Below are 16,638 nucleotides of genomic sequence, written 5' to 3'. Positions count from 1 at the left end.
CATATTTTTTCTATATTCAATACATTATTTTATACAAAAGTTTGGCATCTACCATCATGATAGAATATAATGATTTTTCAGGTCTCTGTCAGACCAGGTAACTCTTAAAAAAAATCATCTTTATCATAAAAATATAAGCTAGGAATTGTTTACTGAATTCAAGGACTCCTTCATAGCGTTCTTAGTTGTTTTGCTTGTGTTATCTGAACTGTTGTCTGTGAGGCTTATGTACAATTAATATCTTAGTTTTCACTTCTGGGTTATTTTGTGTGGCTATCTTAGTTTTTAGGAAGAATTAGATTTTTTTAGGTTATTCTTTTTGGTGGCTCTATGAGAAAATAATCTCCATATGGCTATATTCATCACACTTAAATGATGTGCTAGCTAGGGAGAAAAATAAGTTAAATGATAGGTTAGCTAGGTATAGAAGGCTCTTGATGTTACAATGTGGAAGTCACTGTACTACTGCTCCAAATATTGATTTGGTGAAGTTTTAATATTATTCTGTTTTCTTTGTGTGTGTACATTTTTCTAATTCATAGTGAAACTTTTATGATATGATAGAATATATTGATTGTAATTCTTGGCAGGATTTAGAATTATTTTTGGGACAAACTTTTGAGCATGTTTATGAGAGATTATCTGAATTATATAGATTTGCATCTTGATTATGTTGTTGCTATTGTTAATAGGTTCTCGAAAGTAGCTCACACATTTCTCTTAAATTTTGTAAAAGTTTGCCTTTGACAGCTCTATTACAAGAATTACATTGGGCAAGCCTATCCTAACTTCTGAGCTGAGTAAAACATAGAAAGCAAACTGAGTACCAGCATTAATCCTTCTGGTTCCTGATTAGTGATGCAATGTACCTGTCCCCCTCCATTCTTGCCACCATGACCTTCCTACTTTGACGAACTATAGTCTCTATCTGTAAGCAAACTCAGCCTTTCCTTCCTCATGTCCCTTTTGTCACGTATTTTGTTATAGCAACATAGGTGAGATCTGACCTCATTGTCATCTGGAAATTTCACAGCATCATGTTTTATTGTGATCTTTGTTTCCATTGTTTGGGGACAAGTGACATTCTCTTTCCAGCATTACAATACATACCTGCCAACTGTGGCAAATTTCTATTTTTCTCCCTTAGAAAACTTTTGCCTGTGGTTTGCTTCTTTTTATTTCATCTTTCTAGAACTTACACTAATCAGTTATGGAAGCTCCTCTGATCTTCTAGCAATCTAGTCTTTTTTTCTGCCATTTTTCATCCTACTGTCATTTTGTTCTACAAAATTTTGGGGAAACTATCTTTAACTTTATTTCTACTTTCGTTGACATCTTTCATTGCTGCTATCATATTTCAATTTTCTGCAGACCTTTTCTCTGCATGTTGTGTTCTTTACAATTTCCCAATCTTTTTCAAATGCAAAAATCCTATTTTTCAATTAATGATATCATAATTTTCTAAACTAGATGCTTTCCTTTAACATCAGCTGTCCTATATACAGCAGCCATTACAAGTTTTCCTGCAGTGTCCTCCCAAAGTCCAGCATGAAATACACCAGCTTCTTCCAGCTCATGACACAATCCAGGCCTCAGCTGGTCTTTTACATCATATATTCTTGTTTTTCCCTTATCACTTTTTTTATGATGATCTTAGTTTCTTTGTTCTGTTGAGCTTCTAACCCATCTGAGTTACAACTTTCCAAATGTTGTTAGCACCCTTGACAGACATTGTTCCTATTGTAAGCTCTTCACATGGGGATTATATTTTTCTACTACAATGTTCAAGCTGGAGAGGGTACACATGATTCTGCCAGACTCCTGAGCTTTCTGAAGTTTGTCTTGAATGAATACAATGGGGAAAATGTCAGAAAAAAGCAAACCGATCATGAGATGTTCCTTGAGTCAGGAGCAATGGTCAAGAGCTGTACAAAAAATGTGGGGACTAGGAATGATAAGGAAATTGGAATAGCACTCTCACCTGTTGCTCTGGAGAATTAATATTTTTGCAATATTTTCTTCCTTTGAGGGTTCCATGTCTCTAGCACCTTCATATTGCTTGACACTCAGGACATTCAATTATATCAATTTTTAAATTTACAATACAATTCTATCACTTCCCAGTCTCAACCTGTCTCCCTCCAACTACGTCTATGCCCACCCCACTTTCTTAAATTAAAGGCCTCTTCCCTCTTTAGTAGCTATTTTATATACACACCTATCAATTCTTAAATATAGAAATAAAATAGGATAACCACTTTGTGAAGTTAGTGATGCAGTAACCCTGGGATAGGTTAATTTTTCTTCTCTTGGTAGTTATTAGTATCTTGGAGTTAATTGTCTAGGGGTAGGACTCCTTGAGATTTCCCCTTTCTACTTTATGATATATATTATTATTGTGTTGCTTAGTTATTGTATAGACAACCATATTGTTGTTGAGGTACCATGAGTATATCTTCTCTGCCATTTCTCAGAGATATCACACTAAACTTTCTGGTCCTCTGGCTCTTACATCTTATCAACCTCATCTTTCACAATAGGTCATTAGGTAGAAGAGTTGTGTTATAGACCTGTCTGTTGGGCTAGAACAGTTAGCAATCTGATGATCTCTACTTTCTAACCAGTTAGCGATCTTTGTATCCTTTTGTTCTTAAGAGAAGCTTCTTTGATGAGGGGTGAGATCTATATTTATTTGTGGATATATAAATAAGTTTTAGACTGCAGTTAAGAAAAATTTTGGTCTAGTAAAGTAATGGTACTGGGTTTTTTTCTAAATCTATGACCTCATCAGCCAGAGGTGGTTCAACAATAGGAACTTATTGTCAAAATCTGACTTGACAAAGGGTAATTGCAGTAACCTATTTTGTTTGAGAATGACTTAGATTGTCCTGACCAAAGAACTGAAAGAGAGGTTTCTTATGCCTTCTACTGGGGTTTATGTTAGTCATTCTTTGGCTCTTATGGGAAGCATTGCCAGTCCAAATGTTATAACTTCATTTATGCTATGTACATATGTATACATATATACTTGTGTATTGTGTAATTTTAGGCAAATATGAAATAATCTGATTCCTGATATTCATTACTTTTACATTAATCTGAACCACAAAGCTAAGCTCTAGTTTAACTGCAAGCTCCACCACAATGAACCTCTTCACACAGGAGTCATTTCTTGGTGCTTCCTGCCTTACTCAAGTCTTATATCCCATCTTGCTTCTAGCACCCCTGGTATCATCATAGAATTCATTGCTCCTATATATTCATGCAACTTGATACAATTTTTTTTCTCTTCATCAGGTTTGCTCTCACCCGATCATTGCTTTCCTTGTTGATTATGCATCTTGGATCTAAACATACCACATCCATAACCCTGCCACTCAATGATGCAATGAACATGTTCTCTAGATGCTTTCTGGCCCTGTTGATTGGTAAACCAGTTCTTGATGCTCCATAGACTTGTCTCTTGATTCTGTACTTCTTAACTTGAGGAAGAGTTCTATTGCTTACACAATGGGGTAAATTCATACCAAATAGGCAAAATACCACTTTTCTAAGATTTTTCGAGTTCACTAGGAAAAAAGAAAAAATGTGTATTATGTCAAGCACACCAACTATGATTAGCACATAGAGGATGCTAACAAAGAGCTCATAATGGACTTTAGTATTACCCAGATTAACCACTCTTATTAGGTTCAATAGATCAATATGTAACTCTTTTTCAGTCCTTTCCTAAAGAGCTTAGGACAAGAGTGGGTTAAGCTTATAATTTGTTACTCATCATAGCTGTGGATTTGACATGAGCACATAGTATGTCATTTACCTTGCTTTCAAGGTGAGGTGGCATGTGGGTGACTGTGCCTGTGTCAATCATTTTAGCTAATCTAGTATTGTATGAGTTGTTCATCTTTGCCATGCTTAAGTAAAAATGTCACATTAGACGGAAAGTAAGGGCAAGGCACTATGAGAGTAGGAATATGAGTAAATATGTAAAAGGTAGGGTCTGAAGCCCTGCCTTATATGATGAAATTTGCTTTTCTACAGGAAGTATTAATTTTATGTAGTGAAATTCACTCTACATGTTTTTGTTTCTGTTTTTCACTTATGTGTGTTTCTAGGTAAGTTTGTACTACAGGTGTGAAGATATCCATGGGGGCTGGAAGATCAAGTTGGATTTTCTGGAACTGGAATTACAGACATCTGTGAGCTGGGAACTGAGCTCTTATCTACTGAAAGAGCAAGAAGCACTCAGAACCACTGAAACATCGATCTCCCCGGCCCCATGAAATCCTGTTAAATAATATCAAATATTGATTATCTTCTCTGCTTTCATTCTTCAGTGTAAACTTGAAATTCTCTATCACTCACAGCAGTCAAGGGCAGCTTAAAACGTTACTTCCAGTCCTTTACTCCAGAGAAACTCTGTACTTTTATTCAAATTCATCCTACTTTGTGGCATTTGCAGATTGGTCTTCCCTGGGTAGACATTGATCAAAACCATACCAAAGTGATTGTCTATTTTCCTTCTGCATCTCCATCAGATCTCAGGGCCCAGAAGGCTAACTCACACTCTTGAATATTTTTCAATTTCAAAACAGTTATAAAGTATCTAAAACAACCAAAGACCCACATAGATAGTGCTATGTTTGTTATATCATTTGATTTTCAAAAATTTGTCACAAGACAGAGGGGATAGCTATGATTTCATCCTGCCAAGAAAGCGAAGTCAAATGCATTACACACTAAGTAGGAAATAGTGTTCTTGAGACATGTTCTCTCCAATTTCCTGCTGAACAAGACCTTTCCCAAGCATCAGCTCACCGTTCTATGCACTTAGATCATAAACCTCAGTGATAGTAGAAAATAACAAACTGGAGGACTGATTGACACCATAGAGATTTTTTTTTCATACTTTCCTTCCTACCTAAAGCAATGTGTTTTTAGAAAGGCACTAATAGGTTTTATAGTTAGCTTCGATAAAAAAATACCTTCAAGAAATTTGCCAGTAGGTCTTTTTCGAGAAGCAAGCAAAACAGATAATTAACAGAACATTTTAAGCATACAAAGTGGTAAATTCTATAATTCCTCATTCTTCCTAAATTTCAATAAGCCTTACCTTTTAATATAGTCAGTCACTTAGCTGATGGTGAAATGACAAATGCAAAACATGGATCACCTTTCTTGAGTATACACTTTGTGCCTCGGAAAGCCTTTATCAATGTTCTTGCTCTTAGAGTAAGAAAATACTACCAGGGAATAGATAGATGGCTTAGTAGTTAAAAGTACTTGCTCACCTTCCAAAAGACCTGAATTTGGTTCCCATCATCTACATGAGATGTCAGTAACTCCAGTAACTTCATGGGAGCACACACCCCTTTCTACACTCAGAATGCATCTTTACACATATGCATACATAGATCCTCACATACATACCCAATAACCAAAAACAAAATTGTCAAGATATGTTACTGTGGACATTCTGTGTGAAGCCTTATTTACTTCCAATTCAAATTTTGTTTCCTGGTAAGCTTCCCTGTGGTGATTATAAAGTCAGTTCCTTTTTTTTCTAGGGACTTGCTTGGGATCTGTCATGGGGCTCTTGCTTCTCGTATTTCCCTAGAGACCCCACTTCTCCACTTGTGCATTGGAAGAGAGCCAAACCTCTGTGAAAGGGAGAACATTTCTATATCAGTTACTGTTTGTTGCACAACCGCATACCAACGTCTTGGTGGCTGAACAAACACATTTGCTTTCTCACAGAGGCTAGAAGTCAAGATTATGATGCTAGCACTGTCTTCTGGGTCCTCTCTCTGGGACTTTTGGCTCAGACCCGTCCCCATAGATCATCCATTTTCATTCCCTGTGTGACCACACCCTAACCCCCAAAATTGTAAGCACATTATTTCTGTTGGTTTAGGGCCCTGTTCATCAGGCCTCAGTTTACCCTAATGACTTCTTTGGAAGCCCAATTCTTCTGACATATTTTAAGGAACTGATTTGGGATTTCAGTATTTTCATTCTAGAGGGGTGCATTGCAGTCCCTAACACCATAGCATGCTGGATCTGTGAATGGCATAATATGTAATATGTATCAGGCAGTCTGATTGCCTTGGTTAAAAAAAAAAGCTTAGCTTTGTCTTTAATAAATGTTTTTGGACCTTTGCTGTGCCATTCATTCAACTTTCATGGGCGAACATGATATAAGAATAAACTTTGAGAAACTGTCATCACCTAATCCTATATACCAGACAAAAATCTCTCCAAGTCACAGTGTGACCATTGTGAATTCTTATTGAGTGGAAGAGGAGAGAGAGTCAAGAAGATCTTTAATAGCCACACTATGAGAAAGATCATTTTTCAAATGCAAAGCACCCTTGGGCACATCACACATGAAGCTCATAAAATAGCTATACCCAAATTTGTATTATTATTCTGGCATCCTCACAGACTGTATCATATCCTGCCTGCACATCTTCTGCTAGTGGGTCCTTACTCTGATCACTTGTGTCGCTCCTGTCCTTATTATTATCCTGATCTACATTGGGCTAGTTGGTACCTCAGTATCTCTACTTGCAAATGATTCTCAAAATCATGAGAGTATCATGGCTGATATCAGACATGCCTCCACCCCACCCCCTGGCTCCTTGCAGGGTTTCTTTCTTAATAGAAGTCAAGTCGTTTTCATGGTCCTAGTAGTCCAATACATCTGTGCACTATGACGTCACTGTCCTCATTTCTACCACCATCCCATGTCCTATTTCAGAGGAGCTAGTTGAGTGCCTATTGGTCATCTCTAGCTTCAGTACTACTGTACTTGCTTTCTCTATATCACGATTGTTGTTTCCTGGATATTCACCCAGCTTACACACTCACTTCCTACCAATATTTTCTTTAATGTCACCTTATTAATGAGCCTCTTGGTGAGACAACTACATAAAATCATAAGCAACCAAACAACTTGGTTTCTTTATTATTTTTCTTAATATAAACTTCATTGTAGGTGCATTTGCTTTGCTCTCCACAATTTCCACATTACCTACGATAACAGCACACAGTTGGTGATCAATAAATGCATGTTTGAGTAAACAAATCAATTCAGCTTAAATAGAACTTTTCCATTCTATTATTTGTAGGTTATGCATTTATTCATTTATCTGTGAGTCTGTGTTCTACACCTAAGACTTCATTCTACAGTATTAACAAATATTCATAACTTTAAATGGAATGAACTTACATCAAATAAATTGAAATACCTTGGGCATTATTAGTTTTTCTTTTATATTTTTCAGTTCCCTACTCTAACAACACCAATAATTTTATTTCAAGTAAAATTGCAACTAATACTGGTAGGGTATAACCTCTTTACAATGCAATTTGCTGAGCACTTTATACACATTTTCTAATTTAATCCTCTCAAATCCCATGAAATATGCACAATTATGATCACCATTTAAAAGACAAAACAGCAGAGACATACCAGCCTGGTAGTTCCCATCAGTCTCCCTAGCTGCTAAATTCTGAAGATCATTATTCATTTTGGATGTATCCCCGAATCAAAATGTCCCCTTTGCCTCTTCTTAACTTACAATAGAGATAATTTTGAAAGGGTTGTCATTTGTGTCAACTGCTTCTAAATATCTAGTCCTAAATATCTTTATGTCTTTGTTATTTTCTTTTGTAGAAGAGGAACAAGACCATTGATCTTTGAGGCTCTGTGCTACAGTGAGAGTCATAAAGATAACAATAAACACAAACACATAGCCAGACAAAAGAACACCCAGAATATTACTGAAAGGATGCCATAATGGAGAATACATCAGTAGCAAAGTTAGAAAGTATGCCCTGGACAGCATCTTTTAAGGTTTGCTTGTTTGTTTTTGATCTGTTTTAATTTGATATCCAAAGACTGAAAGCAGGGTTCTGGAGAGATTTAGGAGTTAAGCATACTTATTGTTCTTGTGGAGGATTAGAATTTAGATCCCATAGCTCATATCAAGAGACTCAGAACTGTGTGTAATTCCATGTCCAGGGGATGTAGTGCCTTCTTTTGGCCTTTATGGGTACCTGTACTGACCAATTCACAACATACACACAGACAAACACACACTCTCAAGCACATAAACATATTAAAAAAAACCAAAATAACTCTTGAATAAAGACAAAAATATTCAGAAGAATGTCATAGGTCCAGAAATAGCATTGCTTGCAAGTATAGTATCTGGTATGTATGTCTGAAGACATAAGTATGCTAATCTCTCCTAGGAAAGGAAGCAATTTCCTAATGTTGTAAGTAGAAGAAACAATGGTAAGAAGTTGGGTAGTATCCAAACTATGCAGATCTTTGTGAAGACCAGGAGAATTTAGATTTTGTTCTAAAAGTCAGCAAAGGTTTTTTTAAGAGGTAGAGGAGGAGATGTCTGTAGTCTCCTATCACAGAGAACACCATGGCTCCTTCCAGAGTGGATGCAGGAAAACTGGGTGGTGAAGATGCATTCTGGAGGCTTCAGAGAAGCATTGCTGAGAATTCAAGTCTGCAATTGAATGGAAATTAAAAAGCTCCAGGTTTGGGAAATGAACCTCAGAGTTCACTGGGGGGCATGGTAGGTCTGAGTCATGTGCTCATAAGACTGTTTTGTTTCCAGGATGACTACAGACACCACAGTCTACAGATGATTGAAACTCAAATCTGTTTAGCTACTGAGCCATCCTGCCATAGCTCTGGCACTTTTTTTTTAAACTTTGTGGTTATTATTATTATTATTATTATTATTATTTAAACAACTTTATTTTACAAAACAAAGATAAATGTACAGATTTTAAACAGTTTTTTGCTTAAAATTATACATTTTTGTCAGTACTTATTTTTCAGATTTTAACATAATTTTTACATAAAACTATATGAATATATTTTTTAGTCAGTACTTGATTTTTTTCAAGGTTTGATTGTATGCCTTGAAAACTTAATAGTTACAATGAGCATAAAGTACATGTAAAATAAAGTGTAACATGGAAATAGTTAAAGTTTTCTTGTTTTGTAAATATTTTTTTTTGTTTTGTTTTCTTTATTTCTTAGACTTCATACAGTCTGTGAGTTGTTTCTGGGGGAGTGCAAGCCTCTGGGGTAGCTCTGGCACTTTATATTGAACAAAATCATACTAGGTAATGTGGATGTGCAGGCTGAGAAAGAAATACCTATAATGAGGGATACTGGCTGGAGTTCTATAGTCAAAGATAAAAGACCTATAGATACAGTTTAGGATTAGATTTGCTCATTGAAGAATTCTTTATCTTTTAAGAACTCTGCTTAAATGAATAGGGAGATGAGTCAATCAGTGAAGTCCTTACATTAGTGAACACAAGGACTACTCAAATGTCATCCATTTGTCTGCAAAACAGATCCAAAGAAGAAAAAGAATACGGTAAATCCAAATGAGGATGTTTGAATCTCACTTAGAAAGGGGCAATAAAACAATCATAGAATGCAGATGGAGGTAGGGAGCTGGATAGGAGGGGAGATGAGGAGGGGGATGTATGTGTGTGGGTTCAGGATCAGGTATAGGAAGGGATAGGAGAGAAGACCAGATGGTCATGAAAAGGAATGAAAATCTGCAACTATCAACAGATGGGTTTTGGAGATAAGGGGAATCCTGAAGATGTGACAGAGATCTGGGATAAGGGAGCTACCAAAGAGTCAATGAAAGTGACCATAGCTGTGGCTCACAGCATTGGGAATATGGATGCCAACCCATGCACAAAACTTTCAATCCAAAATTTACCTTATCTACAAGAAATGGAAGGATAAAGATGGAGCAGAGACTGAGGGAATCGCCAGCTAATAATGGACCCAACTTGAGACCCATCCCATGGGCAAGTACTTTTAATGATACTCCCCTATGCTTGCAGACAGGAGCCTAGCATAACTGTCCTTTGAAAGGCTCCACCTAGAAACAGACTAAAACAGAAGCAGAAACCCACAGTTAAATATATAGGCTGATCTCAGGGACTCTTATACAAGATTTGGGAGAAGGGTTGTGTGTTGGAAAGCTTCTAACCTTTCGGTTCCTGAAGTAGATATAGATTCTACAGGAAGAACAACATAGTCAATTAACCTGGACTCTTAGGGCTTTAAAAGATTGAACCCCCAGCCAAAATGCTGTATATACGTGGGTTGGACCTAGCCCCTCTCCTCTGCCATGCCCATGTGCACCAGATGTACAGCTTGGTCTTTATTTAGCCCCCGAACAACTGGAGTGGCAGCTATCCCAAAAGCTGTTGCCTATCTGTGTGATATGTTCTTCTAGATGGGATGCCTTTTCTGGCCTCAGTGGAAGAGGATGTGCCTAGCCCTGCAGACACTTGATGTGCCAGGGTGGTAGTGGTAGGGATACCAACGGGGAAGTTTCCACCCTCTCAGAAGAGGGTGGCAAAAGACTGTGGGAGAGACTGAATGGGAGGGGGACAGTAAGCAGGATATTAAATAAATAAATAATTAAAACAAACCCCAAAAAACAAGAAACATAACACATAACAACAAACAAACAACAAAACCCACAAGGACTTGACAATTATGATTAACCATAATCTACCTAAAAATAGCTGGGTATGATTCAATGCACTATTAATACCATTATCAGAATAGTAGAAACAAGACCATAGGTTCAGTGGCTAGCCCATCTACGCAGCTCCTTGACAAGTTCACGGATAGTGAGACCTTATCAAGATGGGGGGGGGGGTGTTAGCAGGGAGGGAGGAGGGAAGAAGGGAGGGAGAGACAGAGTAGTGGGCAGAGCCTGAAGAACAATATCCATGTGTTGTTTGTGACACCTACCAAGATCCTTGGGGGTGGGGGTAAAAAGGCACAGCATACAGACTATGGGAGCTGGGAAAGTGGCAAAAGCAGACTCATTTATTGCAGGAACTGGGCAAAGTTTTATACCCCCTCTCAGCATTTCACTGGCTCTCAAGTAGGCAGATAGCACCCGGTCTTATTCTCAGTGGCTTGCTCCATCACCTGATCCAGTGACAGCTGTCTCTAGCCACGCTGGGAGAATCAAGGTTGTCTCGGGGGAGGAAGTATCAGCAGTGTTTATGCCAACATTGCAACTGGGCCCGCTTGGCTAAGTTCCTCCTACAATCAGTGTTGTCTTGTAGCTTCTAAGGAGTGTATGTATTCACATACACAGCACCAACCAGGCCCAAGTCATGAATGGAGCCTGAGGTTCTGTTATGGCTTCTGTAGGATACATGTATTCTTGTACAAAGAGACAAGATGCCTAACTGAAATCCCTGACTTCCTCCTTCAGTCAAGGATCACCTTGGCTGACACACTCCCCCTGTTTCCTCAGACAAAGCTGTGGGGGAGCTGTTAGCAGTAAGTTCCTTATAGACACCCAACTGCGCTTTATACCAACGCCATTATCTCTTTATTTCGCTCCCTGGGATGCCGACTCAAAAGCAAGGAGCACCCACAAGTGAGGCAGTGCCCTGCTTTTGTCTGCTGTCTGCTGTATAATGTGTTTTTCTTCTTGAAAGTATGGGGTTATTGATGAATCTCCGGTATAGGATGAACAGGGCAGGACAGGGCAGTCACAGATTCCATTAGACACCACCCATGAGGTCAGCCACGGAGCACAGCGTGCTGATGGATTTGGCTCCAACAGCTAGGTATTCAGAATCAGGTGCAGGCTGGCAGGCAGGTAATTAATGTTTTACACAGAGGTATTTGGGGGTATTAATAACACACTGAACATAAAACGCACCTAGAAAGCCTGGGAGTTCCATTGAAAAGAGAACGGCTGAGAGCTGTTTCCAAGGGGTGAAAGCAGCTCCTGGGGGCTCAGGATTAATTACAGGAGATCTATCACTCTCGTTACCACAGGAAGTGGTAGCTGCTATTATTTAATTGGAGAGGTTGTTATTTAATTTCTTTTATATTCTGAAGAGCAATTAACAGAGTCAAGAGAGGTAGGCTTTAGTGCTAAAGCTTTCTCTCGGTGCTCCAGAGCTCTGGCTTCCAAGATGGCTAAGGCATACATTGTAGCGTGCTTCCTCCAGGTGGAACCTGGGTGCTTACTCCAGGTTCTCAGTCTTGGTTTCTGCATGTCTTGTTTTTCTGCAGTTCCTCCTTAGAGAAACGTAACACCTAGTTTTCTGATTTCCGCATGTTGCACAGTCTCTTCTAGAATTTTGTAGTTCTAGAGGGTTCTGTGTTGATACCCTGCAGTTTCTAGTTAGTGGGGTTAGAGGCCTTGGGTCTAAACTTACAAATCAGCATACAAAAAAACAAGGAAACGAACCAGAAACAGTTTGGTCAAAAGGAAGGCTGGTAAACTCTTGGCTGAAGGCAACAAATACTTTCAAGTGATGATGGCCAGCGTACCCAAGATGACCTGTTATTATAGGAAAATCAAGGCTCCAATCTCGCAGTTCTTAGTCTTGTTAATTAAAATATTTAATAACAGACTTACAAGAAAACTAGATGATAGTTTTTTGTTATTGCTGTTGTTTTGTTGTTGTTGATGGTGGTTTTTGTTTTCTTTTTTGTTTTGTTTTTTTAAACCACAATATTCAACAAATATGATGCACAATACAATTTATTATACTATATTACATATAGTATATAACATATACTATATGATTGAATTTTTTCCTTTTTTAAATTTTGTTGAATATTCTCTGTATTTACATTCCAGGTGCTATACCCTTTCCCAATACTCCCCTCCCTCCTCCCCCTCAACTTGCTTCCATGAAGGTGCTCCCTCTCCCAATCTTCCTCTCCACCTCAGTGCCTTGGCTGATGATGGTGTTGTTCTTCCCATGAAGTGCAAATCTTTCAGCTCTTTCAGTCCTTTTTCAAGCTCTTTCACTGGGGTCCTTGTGTTCAGTCTGATGTTTACCTGTAAGCATCCTTATCTGTTTCTGTATGACTCTGGGAGAGCCTCTGAGGAGGCATTCACATCTTGTTCCTAGCAGTTGACACTTCTTGGCATCAGCAATAGTGCTTGGGTTTGGTGGTGGGTTTCTGTGATATTTCCTTTCACAGTGAGTTAGAAACAGAATAGTGATATCATCCAAAAACCAAAAAGTAAGCTGGTCTCTATGTGCTGGCCACCTACTATGCATCATTCAGGTTTGTCCCTCAGAGAAAATGCCCCTGTAACAGTTTTTCTCCTGGGCTCTGAAACATTGGTAACATTGAGCAGGTAAATTCATGCCACTTCCTAAGGAATAGGCCAGTATACGTCCCAAGAAAAGGCCACAGGCAGTTTCTATAGAACTTTTCTTCAATTCCTGCTCCTCTATTTGATCTTGTATTTCCTCCTCTGAGTGTTTTGTTCTTCCTTCTAAGAAAGACTGAAACATCCACATTCTGGTCTTCCTTCTTTTAGAGCTTCCTAAGTTTTGTGGATGGTTTCTTGGGTATTCTGGGTTTTTTTTTTTTTTTTTTTTTTTTTTTTAGGGGAAGGGAGGCTAGTATCCATTTTATAAGTGAATACATACCATGAGTGTTCTTTTGTGACTGGGTTACCTCATTCAGGACGATAGCTTCGAGTTTTATCCATTTGCCTAGGAATTTCATGAACTCGTTTTTAATAGCTGAGTAGTACTCCATTGTGTATGTATACCACAATTTCTGCATCCATTCCTCTGTTGAAGGACATCTGGGTTCTTTTCAGCTTCTTTTTATTATAAATAAGGTTGCTATGAACATTGTTGAGCATGTGTTTTTGTTAGATATTAGAGATATTTTTGAATATATGCCCAGGAGTGGTATAGCTGGGTCCTCAGGTAGCACTATGTCCAATTTTCTGAGGACTGATTTTTCATAGTGGTTGTACCAGCTTAACAACCCCACCAACAAGGAAAGTGTCTTCATCTTTCTACACATCCTTGACAGCATCTGTTGTCACCTGAGTATTTGATCTTAGCCATTCTGAATGGTGTGAGATGGAATTTTAGGATTGTTTGATTTGCATCGCCCTAATGACTAGGGATGTTAAGCATTTCTTTAGGTACTTCTCAGCCATTCAATATTCCTCCATTGAGAAGTTTCTGTGTAGCTCTCTACCCCATTTTTTAAATAGGATTCTTTGATTCTCTTGAGTCTAACTTCTTGAGTTCTTTGTATATATTGGATACTAGCCCTCTATCAGATGTAGGATTGGTAAAGATCTTTCCCCAATCTTTTGGTTGCCCTTTTGTCCTTTTGAAAGTGTCCTTGGTCTTATAGAAGCTTTGCAATTTCATGAGGTCCCATTGGTCAATTCTTGATCTTAGAGCATAAACCACTGGATTCTGTTCGGTAATTTTTTTCCCTGTGCCTATGTGTTCTAAGCTCTTCCCCACTTTCTGTTCTATTAGTTTCAGTGTACCTGGTTTTATGTGGAAGTCTTTGATCCACTTGGACTTGAGCTTTGTACAAGGAGATAAGATGGGATCAATTTGCATTCTTCTGTATGCTGACTGCCAGTTGAACCAGCACCATTTGTTGAAAATGCTGTCCTATTTCCATTAAATATTTTTAGCTCCTTTGTGACATCAAGTGACAATAGGTGTGTGGTTTCATTTCTGGGTCTTCTATTCTATTTCATTGGCCTATCTTTTTGTCTCTATACTAATACCTTGCAATTTTTATCACACTTGATCTGTAATACAGCTTGAGGTCAGGGATGATAATTCTCTGGAAAGTTTTTTTATTGTTGAGATTGGTTTTTGCTATCATAGGTTTTTTGTTATTCCAACTGAATTTGCAAATGCTCTTTCTAACTCTATGAAGAATTGTGTTGGAATTTTGTTGGGGATTGCATTGACTTTGCAGATTACCTTAGGCAAGATAGCCATTTTTACAACATTGATCCTTCCAGTCCTTGAAAATCTTTCCATCATCTCAAGTCTTCTGCAATTTTCTTCTTCAGAAACTTGAAGTTCCTGCTGTACAGATACTTCACTTTCTTGGATAAAGTCACGCCAAGGTATTTTATATTCTTTGTGACTATTATGAACGGTGTTGATTCTTTAATTTCTTTCTCAGTCTCTTTGTCCTTTGAGTAGAGGAAAGCTACTGATTTGCTTGAATTAATTTTATATCCAGCCACTTTGCTGGAGGTAATTATCAGCTGTAAAAGTTCCCTGGTAAAATTTTTAGGGTCACTCAAGTATACTATCACATCATCTACAAATAGTGTTATTTTGACTTTTTCCTTTCCAATTTGTAAGCCTTTAACTTTTTTGTTGTCTTATTTCTCTGGCTAGTACTTCAAGTGCTATATTGAATAGGTTGGGAGAGAGTGAAAAGTCTTGTCTGGTCCCTGATATTAGTGAGATTGCTTCAAGTTTCTCATCATTTACTTTGATGCTGGCTATTGGTTTGCTGTATATTGCTTTTACTTTGTTTAAATATATGCCTTGAATATCTGAACTTTCACTCTCTGGTTAGTCTGGCTAAGGGTTTCTCAATCTTGTTGATTTTCTCAAAGAACAAGCTCTTCATTTTGTTGATTGTATAGTTCTTTTTGTCTCTATTTGGTTGATTTCAGCTCTGAGTTTGATTATTTACTACCTTCTACTCCTCTTGGGTATATCTGTTTTTTTTTTTTTTTTTGTTCTAGAGCTTTCAGGTGTGCTGTCAAGTTTGTAGTGCATGCAGTTTCGTTTTGTAGGTGCTCAGCGCTGAGTTATTCTCTTAGGACTGCTTTCATTGTATCGCATACGTTTGGGTATGCTGTCCCTTCATTTTTATTAAATTCTAAAGTCCTTGATTTCTTTATTTATTTCTTCCTTGACAAAGCTGTCATTGAGTAGAGCATTGTTTAACTTCCATGTGTATGTGGGCTTGTTGTTGTTATTGTTATATTATTGAAGACCAGCCTTAGTCAATGTTGATCTGATAGAATGCCCAGAAGTATTTCTATCTTCTTGTATCTGTTGATGCCTGTTTTGTGACCTCAACAGGCCTGTTTGTGACGTATATGATCAGTTTTGGAAAAGGTGTCATGAGGTGCTGAGAAGAAGATTAATTCTTTTGTGTTAGGATGAAATATTATATAGATGCCTGTTAAATATATTTGGTTCATAACTTCTGTTCGTTTTACTGTGTCTCCTTTCAATTTCTGAATCCATGATTTGTCCATTGGTGAGAGTAGGGTCTTGAAGCTTCCCACTATTATTGTGTGTGGTGTAATATATGCTCTGAATTTTAGCAGAGTTTCTTTTATGAATGTGGGTGCTCTTGTATTTGAAGTATAAATGTTCAGAATTGAGAATTCATCTTGATAGTATTTTCCTGTGATGAGTAAAAAGTGTTCTTCCTTGTCTTTTTTGATGACTTTTAGTTGAAAATCTGTTTTATTTGATATTAAAATGGCTATTCCAGTTTTATTTTTGGGACCATTTGCTTGGAAAGTTTTTTCCCAACCTTTTACTCTGAGATAGTACTGCCTTTTTTGCTGAGATGAGTTTCCTGTCTGCAGCAAAATGTTGGATCCTGTTTGCATTTTCAGTCTGATAGTCTATATCTTTTTATTGGAGAACTGAGCCCACTGATGTTAAGGGATATTAAAGAATAGTGATTGTTGTTTACTGCTATTTTTGTTGTTAGAGGTAAAGTTTTGTTTGTGTGCTTTTCTTCTTTGGTTTTTGTTG

The sequence above is a fragment of the Micromys minutus genome (assembly GCF_963924665.1).
Source record: "Micromys minutus genome assembly, chromosome: 1".
Taxonomy (NCBI): domain Eukaryota; kingdom Metazoa; phylum Chordata; class Mammalia; order Rodentia; family Muridae; genus Micromys; species Micromys minutus.
This window is presented reverse-complemented; position numbering follows the sequence as displayed.